The sequence below is a fragment of the Psammomys obesus genome, unplaced genomic scaffold (genome assembly GCF_907164565.1).
Source record: "Psammomys obesus unplaced genomic scaffold, mPsaObe1.curated_primary_1811, whole genome shotgun sequence".
Taxonomy (NCBI): Eukaryota; Metazoa; Chordata; class Mammalia; order Rodentia; family Muridae; genus Psammomys; species Psammomys obesus.
The window spans coordinates 8039280-8052661 of record NW_026596120.1 but is presented as its reverse complement, the minus strand read 5'-3'; positions in this window follow the sequence as shown (position 1 = coordinate 8052661).

Below are 13382 nucleotides of genomic sequence, written 5' to 3'. Positions count from 1 at the left end.
TTGGCAAATGTGTGGCTGTTGTTGATTTTCCTTGCTCTATCGTATTCCACTGGGTGGAGATGTCACAGTTGATTTGCTCCTCCTGTAGTTGGCATTTGGGGAGCACTCCTCATTAACTATTACTGAAAACACCTCCAAAAGCACTGTTCTACATGCCTCTTCATCCAGAGGCATAAGAGATACTTTAAAAGTGGTGCTGGTGGGTCACTAGATATGCACCTTAAATATGGTCAAAGAATTGTAGCCATTTCCTTTGCCACAAATAAAGTCTGATATAAACAGTCCCAATTTTAGACATTCCAATGGTTCTTCTCATTATAAGTTAGTGAGCGTCTACAAGCATTTATGAATATAGACCTTAGTCGTTTATGTATATTACACACAAACTTTTTCTAACAGTGGCTCCCCTTTTAACTTTTCTTGTGCTCCTAGATAAACACGCAGAATTTAAATTTAATGCACTCACAACTATTGATACTTTCCTTTTACATGTAGGCCTTATTTTTTTTTAAAAAAAAACTTTCCTTACTTTAATTAGAAATTATCATTACCATTACTAAATCTTCTGCTACCCTCTCTCATCTTTTATTTTCCTTTAGATAGTGTCTCTCTAAGTTATTCAGGCTGGCCTTGATCTCACTCTGCAGACTAGGCAGGCCTTGAACTTGCTATCACCCTCCCTCAGCCGCCTGAGTAGATGAGGCTACAAGCCTGGGCTACCAAGCACAGCTTTATATGAGTTCTTGAAAACATACTTAACATATTAGCATGAGAATAACTTGTTTTCTTCTTCTCTTTAACTATGAGCACATTTTAGACCAGTTTATGAAAGCCTACAAAACAAGCAACAAGCCATTGTTGGTCCGGATTGGGATCCTATTGAATTCACATGTATGCTTTGAAGAAATTACATCTTTACAACAAATAATACTTAGAACTATTTATTTTAGCTGATTTAAAATATATTTTTGATAATGTTTTATAATGTCTCCTGGAGAAATCTCATTTATGTACTCCTATTTATTTCACATTTCTAATGCTTACAACTAAAGAATATTTTGGTTTGTAATTGCCTGTGGTTTGGTGGGTCTAGGCAACTTGATCCTGCATTACTCCTGCTCAGGCTCTTCCTGATTCTAATGCTCCTTTCCTCCTTCCACTCCTTTCTAGTCCTGACACCTTTCTCTTCTTTCTCTTTCTGAGTCATGCTTATTAGTTAAGTCTTCCAGAATGAATCTGAGCCCAAATGCAAAGGACAGCATCTTTTCCTTAGCCCAGGTCACACAAGAAGAGCCTGCAACCCTTTATAATTCAAAATGACACTTAATACAAGATTAATAACTACAATGAATAATATATTCCATGAATTTATACGGAAGACACACATACCTCTATGCAATAACATCTAGTTATCATGATAACATGTTACATGATAACATCATGTAAGGATAAGAAATCTTCCATCTATCTGTAGTTTCCTGAGATTTTCCTGCATCTCTTAAATTAGCATTCTATGTATTTCTTTAAACATGTTAATATAGTGAATTATACTACTCTATTTTGTAAAATTAAATGAACTTTGCATTTCTGAAATAAGTCCTAATTTTCAATACTTCCTTAGGTCAACTTGATTGCTTGGAGGGGGGGTGTTCAACTATGTTCATGAGTGAGCTGGCCCTGAAATTTGGTTTTGCTCCACTGTCCTTGTCAAATTTTGTCATCAAGACTGTGAAAATTCAAACTTAATTTGGGGTTATTCTTTCTTTTTTTTTTTTTTTTTTCTGTTCTTCAAAAATTTTTATGTCAAACTGGAATGATCAGCTCCCTGGAAGCTCAATACAGCATTCAATTTTCTCTATCTTAGCTCAAGTATTAAAACCATTGGATCAATTCTTATATTGTTAGAGCGTTCTTAATAATGTTTTATTATATTTGCATGGAATGTATTTTATATTGCTAAATTTTGTTTGAATTGCTATTATACTTTCCAGTTCTTCTGACAAGTGTCAAGGCCAGTTTGATGGACACTTCCTTAGACATATGGCTTGTCAAAACTTCCTGTTTTGTTTCTCCTGAAACTTTTCTTTTATTTTTCCAACTCTCTTTTTTTTCCTGTCTTTTACATACATGAAAGTACAGACATGATTACATCTACAAGCCTATTTTCTTGAACAATCGAGACACAACTACATCTAGACACCTCTTTGTATTTGAACCACCAGGATTTAATTGTAGATTGCTGCTTTTCATCTTTAAAAATGTTTCACTAACAAGTGTGTCCCAAATGCTGTTCTCGGGCATTTCTCATCAGGATAACTCTACAACCTAATTACAGCCTGAGCTCCCATGTCCCTCGTGCTCCAGTTGTGTCACAGGTTTAGAAGTGTGTTCGTTGTTTTCATTGACATAGGTGCCAAGGAAATAGCACATGTGGTATTTTCCATTTCTTCTTACTTTCCTTTATGGTAGAGTGATTTCCAAGTTTGCCAAGTAGGCTAAATAATTTCAACATTTGAAGATGATCTTCAGGTTTTTTTTTAGGATTTATTTATTTCATCACAGTTTAAAATTTTATTAGCATACATTATTCATAAAACCTGCTTATTATCTTTTAATTATCTTTAGCACACTTGGTTTTGTACTTCTATTCATTTGTAGGAGTGCTAATGTGTATTTTATTCCCTTGTTATAGATTAATTGTGCCAGAGTTTTGCCTAATTCAATATTTTCAAACCACTCTTTTCAGTGTCATTAATCCTTTGTTTCCTTTTTTTTTATCACTGATTCCTTTTGTAATCTTTATTTCTTTTATTTTACTTGTTTATAGTGTTATTAGAGTGATCTTTTCTGAATTATTGTGTTGAATACTTAACCCATTAAATACATATTTAAAAGTATTTCCTCAGGCATGAATTAGGGTTATACTTTCTAAGTTCTAATTTAGTAATAACTGAATTGGTTAATATATAGTGTATTTATTATATATAATATAGAATAGTTTGTATATATATGTCATTGAATTTTGTAATTTAGGGTTCAGTTGTATTTTGCATTTTTAACTATGTTTGCGTGTGAATTTGTGCAGGTGTGAGTGCAGTTGCCCATGGAGACCAGAATAGGGCGTTAGATCCCCTGGACATGGAGTTACAGACAGTTGTGGGCCACCTGACATGAGTGCTGGAAGCAAAACACAGCTCCTCTCAGTATGTGCTTTTAGGCTTTGAGCCATCTCTCCAGCCCCTCGGTTGTAGCTTTTAATTAAAAGAAAAAGCTTAATATCATTGCTCATCTTTTAAAAATTAACAGAGAGAAATAATGATGTTTCATACAAGATGGCAATGTGCTTGGCTCACTCATCCATGCCCTTCATTCCTTGCCTTTTCTTGTTTCTCTATCTGCCTGGTCCCTTCTCTCCTCCTTCTATCTTGCGTCTCTTTTTAAATTAAAAATCTAGATTCAGCAGATGGGAGAGAACATGAAATATGTCTTTCTGGGTCTGCCTTATTGCACTCAGTATGATGATTTCTAACTCAATCCATTTGACATAACTTCATTCATATTGACAACTGAATAAAACAGCTATATACATATACTGACTTCTCTTTTTCTTTTCTTTTATCATAAAGCCACTTTCACAAACATTCATAATATACTTTGAACACATTCCTTCCATGTCCCGATTCCCTTCCCATCACACCTATCTAACTCCCATTAATCACCTTTCTCCCCTCCCCCCCCCAACAATTTTATTTCTCCTTTCATGTCATCTGTAAACATATGACTTTACACATTTATATACAGCATAGATCACACATACCACTCTGACTCAGATGGGATTAAGCTTTAATTTGCATTTCTCTGATGGCAAATGGTGTTGAACATTTCTCACTGTGTTAATTATCCAGTTGATTTCCTGATTTTGAGAACTGTTCAGTTTATTTGCCTACGTATTGATTAGATGATTCGGTGTATACTTTTTCAAGTTGTTTATATGTTTTCTAGATATTAGCTGCCTTTTCTATTCTAGTTTTCTGTTCTCCAGGTTGTCTGGTTCACTTTGTTACTTTGCTGTGGGAAGGACTTGTTCACTTTTCTTTCTGTGTTTTCTATTTGAGTGTTACTTTAAGACTACGCTTGCCTAGTACTTACACCTTCTAAATCTCCCTTTACAGTGGATGCAGTGGGCACTTCACGAATTATACAAGGTTATAGCAACTCCACCTGATTTTTAGTCCACGTGGTTGGCCTTGAGCCACAGGAAACAGTAACTCCAGCCCACGGTTTCACTATCAGTCAGCAGTTTCCCCTAGATCCTTCCGAGTTCTAAGACTTCATAGCTCTCTGATTGGAGCTTTTATGTATATCCTGGAGGGTAGATTCCAGCAGGTCCCAACAGCATCGTGTCTGCATCATTCTCCACCAGCTGCTGAGGCAAGTTTTGCTTTTTCCGGTGTTGTCTGCCTGTGAGCCCTCAGCAAGGTGAAAACTCTACCTTGGGCACTATAACCAACCCAAAAGATATTGGTTGTGTCTCATGATGCTGTGTCTATAGGACTGATTATTCTCCTTGACTCTCATTCCAGTTCCCTGATAATCAGCCTCTATACTCATTTCCTTGATGAAATCACAGTGGAACTTGAGTCTGGGATTCTTAACATTTCTAGAACATTCTTAGAAATTCTCTGCTCTTATATTTTATGTACTGCTGTTTTTCCCTTGTGCTCTGGAATTCCACTTACACAGGATTCTTTCTTCATCATTTGTGTACTCTGACTCTTATATCCTTTTATTCTTATCATCTTGGCCTGAGTCCTTATATTTATTTGGTTCTATTTTTTTTAACAGAAAACCTTTTTTCTCAGCTATATAAAATTTGCTGATTAATTTGTCCATCTGGAGCTTTTTATTTCAACAAACATTTTTATGTCTAAAGTTCTTTATTGGGCAATATAAATGGTCTCTCTCTCTCTCTCTCCCTCTCTCTCTCTCTCTCTCTCTCTCTCTCTCTCTCTCTGTGTGTGTGTGTGTGTGTGTGTGTGTGTGTGTGTGTGTGTGTAAGGCAGGCAGAGATAACCTTGGGCGGTATTCTTCAGGATTCTTCCACCTTTAGTTTCAGACAGGGTTTCTCATTGGCCTAGAACTTCACCAAGTGAGCTAGACCAGCTAGCCAGTAAGTTCCCAGCTGTCTTCCTGTCTCTGCCTCCCATCTTGCCATTGCTGGCTTGTTCTAAGGGCAAGTCAGCAACCTGGCTTGTGATGTGGAGTCTGGGGATCTGAACTCAGGTCATCAGGTTTGTGAGGCACAGCTGTACCAGTTGAGCCATTTCCCCAGCCGAGGTGTTCATTTCTGGTGATCTTTCTGGTTACTCGTTAGTGGCCCCTTGTTTGGTTTTCTGATTTTTCAAGCCTGTATTTCTTTGAGCATATACATTTTCATCGTTTAGACTTTACCTCTCCACCTTCCACTATCTGATGGCTTTGTGACCTGTTGTTCCTGCTGGTTCTTAGTCAGGAACCAGTGTAGCTAGCTTTAAAATTCATACTGCTTGTTTAACCCCAGACAGCACCTGTGTTGGGCCTTTAAGGCCCATTCAAAGTGTGTGTGTGTGTGTGTGTGTGTGTGTGTGTTTATCGATATTTCTTGGGCATTCTAAGAAAAATAGTTGAAGCAGAAAACTAAAATCTCAAGGTAGTAGAAGTGGCAGGTGGCAGAAATAAAGGTGTTCACCAAGGTGTAAAACCTCACACACAGGCACAGACACACCCACACCTCCCTGAAACACACAGAAGGACTCTTTACAAATGGATGTTCAAGGAAGAGGGTTCTTCATCTAACCAGGACTAAGTCTGAAACAGACTGTCATGTCTGTGAGGGCTCTTAATATCATCCAGTGTCTTTGGCAAGCTCTTACTCTAGGGTAGAATTAGACTTTCAGGTTGAGAACTGTTGAAATAAAGGGGGCACAGGGTACAAAATCTCTTCCATTACCAGCACTTGTGTTCTTGTGCCTCTCTGGCCTCTCACTTTCACTTCATTCTGGGCCTTGCAGAAACATTGTTTGTCGTCTCAGCTCGGCCAGATATTTAAAACTGTTCTGTTTTGTCTAGTTTGTTAATTTCTGCCCATCACACTGCCAGAAGTGGAAATTTCTGGCTTGGGCTTTGTCATCACGACTTTGATTTTTTTTTCCCCGTTTGATATGAGAAGCAGCAACTTCTCATATTTGGCATAACTGTTTTATAATATTCCTTTGAATGAAGCTATCACAAACCCATCCTCTGTTGAAGGCATTTGCACTTTTTCCTAACTGATAACTACGGGAAATGTTCATTGAATGGTATGTGTTTGTTTTTATAAAACATGTCATAACTTGATGTTACAGGCACAATGTTTTCTTCTCTAAAGGTGGCACCTCACACTGTGACCTTATTTGGAAACTGTCACTGTGTATTTTGTAGTTTGTTAAGATGAGGTTAGTAGTGTATGATGCGCTCCTAATTCAATACAACTGATGCTCTTATAAGTTGGCCATGTTGAAGACCATTCGATGGAGAAAACTAGTTTATGAAGGTGAAGAGACTGGACAAGACTGTCACATAAGCCAACAGACATCTGGGGCTACCAGAATGTGAAGAGGCCAGAAAGATGCCCCTAAAGGCTTCATGGGGAGCATGGTACCACCATCGCCTTGACTTAGAATTCCCAGCCCCCAGCATTGTGTCGGAATAGATGTCTAGTTCTGTTGACCAACCAGTCTCTGGTACTCTGTCACAGCGGTCCTGTGACACTGATTTGCTAGTGCTCACACAGCTTTAGGAGCATTTATGTGATGTTCTCTAAATGCGGTACCAGGATATACTCTTAATAATCATGCCTGGATATTCCCAGTGTGCCTCATTCTCACCAGCGTACACTGTTATTAAACCTTTATAGCTTTTCCAATTTGGCAAGTATGAAATGATATGTTCGTGTTTTTAATTTCCATTTACCTAATGACCCATGATATTTAACATCCAATTTTAGTGTTTATTTGCCATTTAGATTTTAATAGATTAAAAGTAACTTTTTCTTATTTTCCTAATTGGTTTTTTTTTTCCTTAAGGATTCCTAGAATTCCTTATATATTCTCAGACTAGCTCTCAGTCACAATTGCAGATTAATTAATTAATTAATCAATGTTCACCCAATGATGTCACATATCACCTTATTTTTAGTATCAAAATGAACTCTTAATCTCAATGTACTGAAACTATCGATATTTTCCCCAATAATTTGTGTATTTTTGTGGCTTGTTTAAGAAATTCTACCCAAGGGCTGGAGAGTTCAGCAGTGAAGAACACTGGCTGCTCTTCCAAAGGTCCTAGGCTCAAGTCCCAGCAACTACATAGTGGCTCACAACCATCTATAATGGGATCTGATGTTCTCTTCCGTTGTGTAGGCGTACATGCAAACAGAGTACTGTGTATACTATCTAAGCATACATTATGATTCTATGTGTATCTCCTCTATTTCTTGGCTTTCTGCTGTGCTTCATTTCTCTGTCTGCCATTAAGTAATATCACATAATCTTAACTACTACTGTTCATTTTCCAACTTTGTAAGTCAGATGTGCAGCTGGGAAACAGCAGCCCTTCTTTTTTCAGAGATACGCTGGGGTTATCATTTCTCACTAATGCTTCAGCACCCCCTGTAAGCACCTCTGGGTTGTGTTTTTACCATCTTTCAGTTCTGAATGCTTTTTATTTTTGTTTTTACTCTCCGTGTGAATTATTCACCACTCATAAGCGTCCCTCTCTCAATCCCAAAATGTGTCAATAATTTAAAAGAACTTTTGTTTTATTGTGCTTCAGTAAAATGGTGTTAATATCTACATGATATATGATTCCTTGGTTTTTCTTGGGGACTTGCTTTGCAAACAGTCAACTTGTGTTTGACAATGAAGTCGTATTTCTGTTAGGAGTTAATTTCTGCGTTTAAGTTCATCCCTAGAGAAAAAATGAGAAGAGTGATGTTTGGATTTCCTCTAGTCTTACAAAATTGCATTGGTTTGACCCACAGATTGAATAAGCAAAGTACAATGATACTTATGGTTTTTAAATTGGGTTTCTGATGATGTACTTTTGTTTTATACATTTTGAGATTATGTTATTAAGTATATGGAAAGCATTGGACTATGCTGCCTTCCCAACAAATTGAACATTTTACACCTATATAGTAATCATAATTTGTAATAATACTTTTTTTTGCCTTGAATTCTATTTTATCTAAAAATGGAATGCAGCACTTAGAATGTGTATGTGTGTGTTTCTATATATGTGTGTACACGATACACATTAAATACACATATAAATATGTACTCTGACATAAATTTCAACTTTTCTGGGTACCTTAGGTTATAAGTGTATCACTTATAAAGAGATTAAGACACCATTAAAATGTTTCTAATCTCTATTATTAGTGCACAAGCTTAATATTTTCTATTTAACAATAGTGTGCTTGGGTGAATCACTTCAACATACTTTCTTCTAATCAATCTTCCCTCTGTGTGCTTTTTTAAAAGTATTTTTTAATTTTTATTTATGTATGTGTATGTGTGTGCAGGTGCCTTTGATGGCCACAAGAGGGCATTGATTTCCTTGGAGCTAGAGTTACAGATGGTTTGTGAGCTCCTGATACAGGTACTGAGAAGGAAATGCTGGTGTTCCCCAAGAGCAGCAAGCACCCTTGCTTGCCTTTGAACCATCTCTCTAGTGTCCATATGTATTATCTCTATTCCTTTACTATTATGCATTGCAGTGGTTCTCAACATGTGGTCATGAGCCACAAAGGACCCTTTCGGAGGAGTCACCTAAGACCATTGAAAAAACACACATTTACATTATGGCTCATAACAGTAGCAAAATTAGTTATGACATAGCATCCAAAATAATTTTATGGTTGGGGTTCACCACAAAATGAACAACGGTATTGAAGGGTCACAGAATTAAGAAGGTTGAGAATCACTGATTTATTGACTAGATGAGGCTTTCTTCTGTGTCCCTTTTCTTGGTGAGTTTTTGCAAGCTGAGCAATTCGTTCTCCACATCCTTGTTAACTCCCCACTCTCAATTAAAAACAAGCATGTATTTGTTTGTTTACTCATTTATTGTGTGCTGGGGGGGTGTTGCCTCGCATGCTCTGATACCCACACTATGGTACACCTGCCCTGAGAATCTACTATTATCTTCTTCTAGCATGTGAGTGCTGGATACCAATCTCATATCGTCAGGCTTGGCAGCAAGCACCTCTACCTACTGAGCCATCTCACAGGCCCCATCTCACAATTTTCTATAAGAACATTTTCATGAACAGTGTTGACAAGTGTTCTGTGCTTTTGAACAATACATGGAAGCTAGAACATTTTATTCATGGTCTCTCCATTCTACTTTCCACACTCTTGTTATCTAGTATTTTGCTGCTATTGTATATGCATGTCACTCAAAGCATACATTATCTTAGCTATTATCTTTAGACTTTTTTAGATCTTCTTCTGATTTCCTAACACATTATCGTTGGTAACTCTGTTTATCTTGAAGTTTCCTTCTATACAGGCCGGGTAACTGTAAATTAGCACTGAGTATCTGAAAAAAAAACTATATCACAAATACTCCTTAACAAAAATTTGATTTTTAGTTAATTAATTGCAGACCCATTGAAACACTTTGAGAATATAAGTATCTAATCAGTTCCTTTAAAAGATTTAAAAGAAGTCTCAGTCTTTGTATATGAAGTATATTGTGTAAATCCTCAACATTCTTCAGCATTGTTTGTGTAGCTGCTTTTTAAGCATGCCATTCTACCATTCCTTCTAGGAAGCTGCAGGATTAGATCAATCTTCAAATCAATTCGAAGGAAATGCATTTAGGTTGGATTTTAGTAGTCTGATTTAAGAGTATTTGTTCTCAATCCTAAATCCTCAAGAAAGAAAGAAAGAAAGAAAGAAAGAAAGAAAGAAAGAAAGAAAGAAAGAAAGAAAGAAAGAAAGAAAGAAAACAAAAGAAAGAAAGAAAGAAAGAAAAAGTTGAGTGTCTTAGACAATGATGTTAGCTTCCAGTGTTAAGTTACTTGTGGACTAGAGCAGGAATGGAGCCCATATGGCCATTTAGGTATGGTATCAGTTTTACAATCTTTTTCAATTCTTCCACTGGCACTACCTACCATTTATCATGTGCTATCCACTCCACACTGCTTTTGACAGTCTCAGATGTTGGAGAACGTTGTGGGAAGGTGATATAATATATGCCTCCCCTTTGGACACATGATTCACTACTCATAACCATGCCAACTTGGAAAAGAAATTCTTAAATACTGAGAAATTGAAAGACATAAAATTTTAAAATTACTTAGGTGAAATAGTTTCCTTGGAGCACTCTTGCAGGCCAGCTTGTCATCCTCAGACAGGGCCTGAAGAAAAGGCACAGGCTGCCTCTTTCTCTGAGCTAGGGAAGAGAATATATGTTTGTGGCCTCACTCCCTTACGAGCAGAAAGCAAGTCCTGACTCCCAGCACAGTCTGCCCCAGGCATCCTAAGCATCAGTGTTTGTGTATTTATGACTTTGCTTTCTATTGAGACTCAAGAGAACTAGAATCTAGCCCAGACTGTGACCTCAAACCAGTAATGCAACATTTTTGCTTCAGTTTCTCTAGGCAGAAAATGAAAGCATTGCTCACACTGCCTGCTTCTCGAAAACGCTGCCATCTCCAGCACCTCCTGCTCACCGGCCTCCACGAGAGAATCTGTCAGCATCGCACTCAAGCTCCATAGAAATAGGAATTCTAGACATTTATAAGGACAATGTCCACTTAAGTGGATTTGCAACAGATGGTTAGAAATATAGTAAAAATAATGAGTAATAGAGAAGAAAATAAAGGCAAAACATTCTTTCATTCACCCGTTTACCAAAAGGCACAGAATTCCTAGTCTGGAATGATGGGAACATTCTCTCTTCTCTTCCAGTCTGCTTCCTGCTAGGACAACACTGGAAACTAATGTGGAAAGTGACAGTGGGTAAACTCAAAAGAAAATGATTGACAAGGAATGGTTCAGATGTTTCCAAGAGAGAATGCTCACAGAGTGCCCGAGTGGCCTCTGGACAGGTGTCACTTATGATGAGCTTCAAATGCCATGCAGTGCCATGAAGGAAATACCATCCTGGGATGTCGTTTAAAGCTAAGAAAAAAGTGTGAAAGCTCAAAGGACCAAAGGCCAGTCATGAGGAGAGGCTGGCTGGTGAAGCTGGCAGAAGCTGAGCCCGGAGGGTTTTGTTGGATGGAGAGATCTTTTGTATGAGGTGTGACGGGGAGCGAGCAGGGGTTTTGATTAGTGGAAGGGCAGAGCGGGTTTGGTGGGGGGGCAAAGAGAGATCTGGTATAGAGATCTGCTATAGATCTGCTATAGATACGGTTCATTTGCAGGGCTGCCATAGCGAAGCATTAGAACGATGTGAATTAACAATTCTCTTCGCCACATGATGGTCACCAGGAATCTGAGACCAAAGTCTTTACAGGCTTGACTTGTGAGTCCTTTCTGGCTCGAGAGTGGCAACCTTCTTTGTCTTCCCAGGGCCTTCTGTCTGTTATGTGTGAGTATAACTTTTCTTATAAGAGTCCAGCCAAATTGGATCATTTGCCTTACTCACCTACCTACCTCTTTAAAGAGCCCGTTTTCAAAGCCAGCCACCTTTTGGTGTACTGAGGATTAAGGCTTCAACATACCAACTTGAGGTTCACAATCCAGGCCATGGCAGTAGATGACATAATGTGGGCAAAGATGTAACTGGTCTCCATTGGTAAACACTGAAAAGACTGGCCTGGGTGGGGTGGAGAATACTTGTAATGGAGTCAGCGTCAGGTTATCAATGGACACGGAGCTCAGCCTGGCCAAAGCATTGTATTATGAACACTAAACTTTGTTTTTTGCTTATAAGCATAAATGGGGTCCTTGGGGGATTGGAGAATATCTTGGCAATCAAGAAGATCTGGATCTTAATGGTGCAGCCTGTGGTTATTTGAAAGTCATGCATGAGAGAAAGTGGTAAGAAGGTAACTTTTGACAGGAGACTCATTCCAAGCCCTTGTGGGTAGAGGAAGAATTTCTTGAAATTTGCAGGCAAATGGATGGAACTAGAAAAGATCATTATGTTATATACTCACTTGTAAGTGAATATTAAACGTATAATATAGGATAAACATGCTAAAGAAGCTAAGCAAGAAGGAGGACTCTGGGTAAGATGCTAAATCCTCATTCAGAAAGACAAACAGGATAGACATTAGAAAAGTGAAAAAACAGGGAACAGGACAGGAGCCTACCACAGAGGGACTCTGAATGACTCTACCCAGCAGGGTACCGAAGCAGAGGCTGAGACTCATAGCCAAACTTTGGGCAGAGTGCAGGAAATCTTATGAAAGAAGGGGGAGATAAAAAGACATGGAGAGGACAGGAGCTCCACAAGGAGAGCAACAGAACTAAAAAATCTGGGCCCAGGGGTCTTTTCTGAGACTGATACTCCAAACAAGGACCATGCATGGAGATAACCTAGAACCCCTGCGCAGATATAGACCATGGCAGCTCAGTCTCCAAGTAGGTACCCTAGTAAGGGGAATAGGGACTGTCTCTGACACGAACTCAGTGGCTGGCTCCCACTGAGGTGGGGGGCAGCCTTACCAGGTCACACCAGGAAGACATTGCAGCCCGTCCTGATGAGATCTGATAGGCTAGGGTCAGATGGAAGGGAAGAAGGACCTCCCCTATCAGTTGACTGGAGGAGGGGAATATGAGGAGAAAGCAGAGAGAGGGTGGGATTGGGAGGGGGCTACAGCTGGGATACAAAGTAAATAAACTGTAATAAAAATGAATGAATGAATGAATGAATGAATGAGAAAGAAAGAAAAGAAAATTAGAAGGAATGGATGTCCCCAGGGAAGCACAGAGCCTGCCTGGGATTGTAAGGGGCTTGATAATCATTGCCCTGCAAAACTTGAACTTGTACCTACCTTGTGTCTATCCAAACCCCACAGGTATAGCTGTGGGGAGGGAGGTAGCATTGCCTCACTTGGTTAGTAAAACATTTAAAGCTAGATGCACCTTCACTCAAACTTCAGCTCCTTCATCTGTAGAAAGTGCCACAACCTGCCTGGCTTTGGGATTGTCCTGACTGGGAATGAAGAAACGACAGACTCATGGGCAGCCAATCTGTGATTGGATGGCTTGTGCACCCTGAAGGAGAAGCACAAGCAGACTAGAAGCTCGGCAGGTTCGTTAGATGCTGATGAATGAGGAGGTGTGTTCTGTTATGTACACCTCAGTGAGGAGGAAGGTCAGCTAACCTAGGTAAGGACGGTA